Here is a 7450-nt window from a genome sequence, read left to right on the forward strand (position 1 = left end):
AGTCTCTCTCTCTCTCTCTCTCTTTCTCCCCAGATATACATGTGTATGTGAATGTGTTTGTATCCTATTGGTGCTGTTTCTCTGGAAAACCCTAGTACACTATACCTCTAGCAAGTTCCATCTGAAATAATATTTAAAGAGTGCCCACCTGCCAAGCCATGAAGAAAGACTCTGCACCAGTGGAGGAGCGTGGGGTGCAGGAGGGGGAATGTGAGATGGGAGGCAGCCACTCTGCTTGAGAATCAGGCGCTAAGGCAAATTTTGTTAAGAAGAGGTAGCTTTTAGGCACAGCCCCCCAGGGTCAGGATAATCCATGCATCGATGTCCAGCGCATAGCCACAGTCCCTGCTGAGCACGTTCCCGAGGCCAGGCACAGCTCTGAGCTCTTCACGGATATTAACTATTAATCAGGACAGCAGCCCCAGTGGAGGGAGGAAATAGTTGTTTCCCGTAACACAGATGAGGAACGTGAGCCTCACGGAGCCCAAGTAAATTATCGACCTCATTATGGACCCAGGGTTTAGACTTAGACTGTCTGACTCCAGAAATTAACCTCTTCGCCGAGATGCTAAAACTTCCTTCCTACAGACAAAGAAACGGTGTCTGCTGAAGAATCAACCGAAGGCAAAATAAACATTTTAACTGCAAAGAAATTAGGAAGTGTAATCGCTCTTCTGGTATTGGGGCCCAGAGGGTGCTCTTGGCTTTCTCACTGGTTCAGAGGTCAGGATACGGAAGAGGACAGAGAGTAACACTTACTGAGTGTGCTATGTGCAAAGTGCTTACGTCTATTTTCCCATTTAATCCCAACAATAGTCCATGGGAGTGGGGGAGCCATATTTTTTCCCATTTCCAGATTAGAAATCTGAAACTCAAAGAGATTCAGCAATTTGCTCCAGGATGAACATGTTGGAGTAGCAGATCTCAGGCTCAAACCCAGGTGCTCCCGACCTCAGTTTACGCATTTCCCAAGCGCTGCACTGCCACCCTCCTCCAAACAAAATGTGCAGACGAGCACAATTCACCATTGACTGTGGCGTGAGTATTCTGAAGTCTGACTGTGGTGTCTCAGAGTGTGAGTTTCTTTGGGTTTGTCCTGCTTGGAATTTACTCAACTTCTGAAATCTATAGACTTATGTCTTTTGCCAAATATGGGGGCTTTTCAGCCCTTATTTCTTTGAGTACTTTTTCAACCTCACTCTCTCTCTCTTCTCCTCCCAGACTTTCAATGAAATAAACGTTAAATCTTTTGTTATAGTCCCATAGGTCGCTGTGGACTATTGAATTTGTGTTTTCCAGTCTATTTCTCTCTGCTATTCGGATTGGGTAATTTCTATTGTTCTGTCTTCCAGTTCACTGATTCCTTCCTCTGTCCCCTCCTGTCTGCTCTTGAACCCATCCACTAAGTTTTTTATTTCAGTTATTGTATTTTCCAGTTCTAAAGTTCCCATTTCATTCTTCTTTATACCTCCTGCTGCTTTGATGAGACTTTTAGGGTTTTTTGCTGAGACTTCACTTTTTCATTTGCTTCAAGTTTGTTCATAATTGCTCATTGAAGCATTTTTTTGATGGCTGCATTACAATCTTTGTGAATAATTCTAAAATTTCTGACTTCTTGATGTTGGCTTCTATTAGCTGCTGAAATATGTTCTCCGGAATTCATTTGTTGAAGTCCCAACCTTCAGTACTTCAGAATGGAACCATATTTGGAAATAGGACCTCTAAGGAGGTGATTAAGGTTAAATGAGGTCATATGGGTGGGCGCTAATCTGTGTGACTGTATTTAGAGATAGGGCCTTCAAAGAGGTGGCTAAATTAAAATGAGGCTGATAGAGTGGAGCTCTAATCCTATACGATGGTGTCTGCATAAGAAGAGAAAGACAGCAGGGATGCGTGTGCACAGAGGAAAGCCCACGTGAGGACATAGAAAGAAGATAGCCATCTATAAGCCACCAAGGGAGCCCTCAGGAGAAACCCAATCTGCCAACACCTTGATCTTGGACTTCTAGCCTCAAGAACTTCAAGAAATAAATTTCTATTCTTTAAGCTACACAGTCTCCAGTGTTTTGTTATGGCAGCCCTAGCAAACTAATACAGCATAGATTTATTGCCTTTTTCATTAAGTTTGAGATCTCCCTAGTTCTTGGTAGAATGAGTGATTATCAACTGAAACATGCTCCTTTGGGGTATTATGCTATGAGACCCCAGCCCTTATTTAAACTTTCTGTTTTAGCTGGCTTTCATTAACACCGATCCAGCATAGGAAGGGGAGGCATGGCCACATTACTGCCAGGTGGGGGAAGAAGTCCAAGTTCCCCTCTTTGCCTCTATTAACGTCTAAGAAGTCTCTTCATTACTATTGGCCAGAAGGGTGACCCAGCTCCCCACTAGGCCTCCACTGATACTGTCCTGGTTGTAAGGGTTGGATTGCCTTGTTACTGCTCACCATGTTACTTCCACTGACACCACAGGGAAGGGGAGTCCTTGTCACTGCTGGACAGCGGTGAAAGGCCTGCCTCTGCACTACGCCTCCTCTGCCCCCACTCTAGCAGGGAGGGGGTGAGCGCCTCCTCACTGCTGGCCTGGGTGGAAGTCTAGGCTCTCCGCGTGGTCTTCACTGATGCCACTGCGGGAGGGGGGCCTTGTTACTAAGAGGGGGTGAAAGCCTGGATTCCCTACTCAGCATTCTCTGGCACCATCTTGGCAGGGACAGTGGCGCATTACAGCCTAGCAAGGGTGGAGTCTAGAATCCCCACTCGAGCTGCTGGATGGGTGGAGGGAGGCTGGAGTAGAGTGAGTATGGTCTAAAAGTCTTCTATTTTTCAGGCTGCTCCTTTTCTGGTTCTTGGGCTAGAGAGACCAGGCTTTTGGGGGCCTTTTTTGTTGTTGGCTGCACTCATGGACATTTCTGGGATGATGGCTCCTTCAGTCCCTAGTCTGGGTTATATGAAGCTAAAAGAAAACCCAAAGAATTCACCTCTGTGTCTCCTGTTCCTTGTGTCCTGAGGCCCCTCAGCAGTCTGCCTTCTTCTCCCCACTCTTCGGGGTCTGCTTGTGTTTGTCTTATAGATAATGTCCACGGCTTTTAGTTTTACTCAACAGGAGGAATAGGAGGAACTATGTCTATGCCATCTTCCTGGAAGCAAAATCTTTGACCCATTTTTGAGCACCCAAAAAGCCAGTTTGTCAAACCATTTTACAAGACTTTAAGTGGAAAGGTAGTCACCACAAGTCTTAAAAAGGTTTTCAACCCATCTGTGGGCACCTTCAATCGAGTGCCACCTGTCACTGTCTTTTTGGATTTCTCTCTCCCTTTCCATTTTCTTTTCACTAGTCTTCCCCCTTCCCATTTAGAGCAAACCCAATAAATTATCTCGCCTATCCTTCCCCTAATTATTGGTGAAGTTTTTTGAGCATCTGCCGTGTGTCCAGCTCAGCAGAAAGGGTCCAGCTAAAATCTTTCGTGACTCCGAGTGGAGAGAAGCTGCTGAAACATTCTTATCCTGCTGTTACTTAGGTGACCCTGACTCATTTCTAAACTAAGTCAGAGAAAATGATTATTTCAGATTCATTCCACATAATCTTGTAAAATGTTTCCACTGTAGAAGAAGCTACTGTGTGCTCTAAAAGATCAGCCACTCTAAGTCATCTTCAGAAAAGTGGCAACAGAAAGGAGGCAAAGGACTTCAGATTTGTGCTCGGCATCTTGTTGCTCAAGTAACATAATTGAACTAATGGGTTAAACTTTGAAATCTTCAGCAATAACATATTGCTACTGAAAATAATGGCTATTAGTACTGTTTAATTTCTTTGGAACATATTTAATATATTTTTCCTCTAAAATAAGTGGAGAATCTAGCATAACAGTGATTAAATGTACAATCTAATCTTTTAAGCACTAGATATAAATTACATAACAATTACCAATTACATAATAATTACCAATTACATAATAATTCTTAGTCATTTCCTATGTACCACAAAGTTTATCTAAGAGTAACATCTAGAAAGATGTGTTTGGTGAAATTCAAAAATCTGTATTCAAGTTCTCACATTTGAGCATTTTAACACGAAAAACACTTCAGAGTTCTTACATGAAAGAAACATCTAAGGGTTTAAAAAAAAACAAACCAGATGATCAAATACTCCTAAAAACAGTTGAGGTAAAATTGTAAAACATTCCAATTAAATTTCCCATAAAGATAGGTCAATTCTGAAAGTGAGGGAAATATAATAGGAAGTGAAAGATACTTGCAGAAATTTCAGATCTTATATGTTTAAAAATCTCATTCCAATGAATGCAGACAAGCATTCCTGGGAAGTCTACCCAATGCCGGCTCAGTCTCACCACTGAGAGTGACTGGGGACAAGACAGCTCCTGCTTTGTACTAGGCGGGGAAGACTGAAGATATGTATGCAAACAAGTTGGCAAGAACGTTCCAGCGGGTGCTAAGAGCTATGAAAAAATAAGAGAGACTGATGTTCTGGAACACAACTAGGAGAAGCGGAGAAGCACCATCAGAGATGACGGCCCAGGAAGGCCTGTTGGAGGAGGTGGCTTCTAAGCTGAGGCTTGAAGTGTGTGACGACACCTTCTAGGCAGAGGCAGGAGCAAGTGCAGGGCTTTGGAGGGAACAAGCATGACGTGTTTAGGAACCTGAAAGACGCCAGTGCCCTAGAGCCCGGTGGGCAAGGTGAGAGGGGAAGGCGACAGTCCAGAGAGGGAAGCAGGTGACATCACCACGACTCTTCACACCACTGTGAGGACTTTGGATTCCACACTCCACACCATGGGAATCCACTGGGAAGACAGGGGGAGAAGCAGGTTAGAGAGATCCCAAGCGTTCTGGGATCCCTGGGTACGCCTGAAGTGTTTTTAAGCATGTGGACGGAGATTCAACTAGGAAGTTGGGTGTATGAATCAGGAGCTCAGGGGAAGGGTCTGGGCTGGAGACACTGATTAGGGACCTGAGTGGAGGCGGCTATTTGTCTTGGTGTAGGTTCTCCCAGAAGCAGACCCTGAGACAAGCACTGGATGCAAATAGATTATGTGGGAAATTCAGGAGACTGGTAGGGAAAGCGGGAAGTGGACCAGGTAAGGGAAGGTGGTCACTTAAAGAGGCACCATCAAGCCAGTTACCAGAGTGGGTGCTGACCAAGATACTGGGAAAAAGTACAGAACACAAGGCCGGAATTCTCCCATCTGAAGACTAACTGCAAACGTCACCTGTCAAGGCTCTCCTCCAGCCTGCTGCACGCATGAGCAGGACAGACTCCAGGATACAAGGCCCAGTGCTGAAGACACTGACAGCTGGGAGTTGGCCAAGCTTCACTGAAAGATCCAAGGGATGAAGGAGGGTCTCTGACAAGGTCTGCAACATCCTTTCAAGACCATGAAAGCTGGACCATCTGCATTTGAATCCCAGCTCTACCACCTGTCAGCTATGCGATCTCGGACAAGGTCACATGTAACTGAACCTCTCTGAGCTTCCTCATCTGTCACATGGGCATAGTATTAGCAGGATTCTCCAGAGAAACAGAAGCAATTTTATATATATATATATATATATATATATATATATATATCTTATAGATATATAAAGAGAAAGAAAGAAAGAGAGAAGGGAAGAAAGAAAGAAAGAAAGAGAAAGAAAGAAAGAAAGAGAAAGAAAGAAAGAAAAGGATGGAGGGAAGGAAGAAAGAGAGAGAAAGAAAGAGAAAAAGAGAAAGAAGAAAGAGAAAAGGATGGAAGGAAGAAAGAGAGAGAAAGAAAGGAAGGAAGGAAAGACAGAAGGAAGGAAGGGAGAAAGAGAGAAAGAAAGGAAAGAAGGAAAGAAAGAAGGAAAGAGTGAGTTCTTCTGACGGATTGGTTCTTGTGGTTGTGGAGGCTGGAACGTCCCATGGTCTGCCGCCTGCAAGCCGGAGACCCAAGAAGGCCAGTGCTGTAATTCAGTCCCAGTCCGAAGGCCTGGACCCCAGGGAGCCGATGGTGTCCATCCCAGTGCAAGGGCAAGAGAAGACCCATGTCACAGCTCAAGCAGGCAGGCAGGAAGGAAAAATGGAGTAGACTCTTCCTTCCTCCACCTTTTGATCTATTCAGACCCTCAACAAATCGGATGAGGCCCACCCACCCTGGGGAGGGCACTCTGCTTCACTGAGTCCACTAATCCAAACGCTAATCTCATCCAGAAGCACCTTCCCAGACACACCCAGAAATAAGGGTTAATCTGGGCACCCCGCGGACAGTCAAGTGGACACACAAAATTAACCACCACAGGGCTAGGACCACCTACCTCACAGCGACTGTCATACCTTAAATTATTTAACATACGTACACTGCTTGAAACAGTGCCTGGGGGCCGTCCCAGTGGCATGGCAGTTAAGTTTGCGTGCTCCACTTGGGCGGCCCAGGGTTCATGGGTTCAGATCCTGGGTGCCGACTTACACACCACTCATCAAGCCATGCTGTGGCAGCATACCACATACAAAACAGAGGAAGACTGGCACAGATGTTGGCTCAGGGACAATCTTCCTCAAGCAAAAAGAGGAAGATTAGCAGCAGATATTAGCTCAGGGCAAATCTTCCTCATCAAAAAAAACCCAAAAAAACAATGCCTAGCACATGGTGCTAGAAAAATATTTGCCATTATTATTACCATCACCACCATCATCATTATTATTACTATTATATTATGTGTTATTTGGGGGTTGATCAAGATTACCTAGATCATTCATTTGAGAATGCAAATAAAGAAAAGATGACAGCACAGGGCTGAGAGCACTCCAACATTTAGAAAAGAAAAAGCTGAAAGAAGAATGAGAAGGAGGGATCAGGTAGGTAGGAGAAAACCAGGCAAATATGGTGACAGAACCCATGAAAAAAAGCATTTCAAGAATAAGCGAAATTCCCATGTGTTGAATCATGCTGAGAGTTCAAGCAAGATGAGATGAAGACATGATCCTGGAACTTAGAGCAAATCCTTGTACATTTGGAGCAGTAGGGTTCCACCCCGTTTGCTAGTATAGACCTCCCTTTAAAACATCTATCTTAGTTGACCAGGTCTTTGTGTAGACACGTCCTGGTTTTGACTGCCGGGATCCTCTCTTCTTTCTGTTGGCAGCAGCATCCTACTCTTCTTGTGAGATTCAGTATATGGACCCAGTGAATCTGTCCATTATGATGCTCTACCCTTTTCTACCACAGACATTGGCCAGCTCATCAGAATCCTCCCTGGAAAGGTACATTTCAGAATTTGGGGGAAATACTGTCTCTTTGTACTCTTGTTGTTAAGCTGGTGGGACATTAGTCTGGGGTTATAGACAGACAACTATCCTGCCCGGGAAATGGAGAAACCCACTAAGGGAGGCAATGATAGAGTCCTAATTAAAGTGTTGGAGCACCCAGATGTAGCCATGCCTGAAGCCAGGTTCATCCTCAGGATTCCTAGAA

This window comes from Equus quagga, chromosome 11 (genome assembly GCF_021613505.1).
Source record: "Equus quagga isolate Etosha38 chromosome 11, UCLA_HA_Equagga_1.0, whole genome shotgun sequence".
NCBI classification, from domain to species: Eukaryota; Metazoa; Chordata; class Mammalia; order Perissodactyla; family Equidae; genus Equus; species Equus quagga.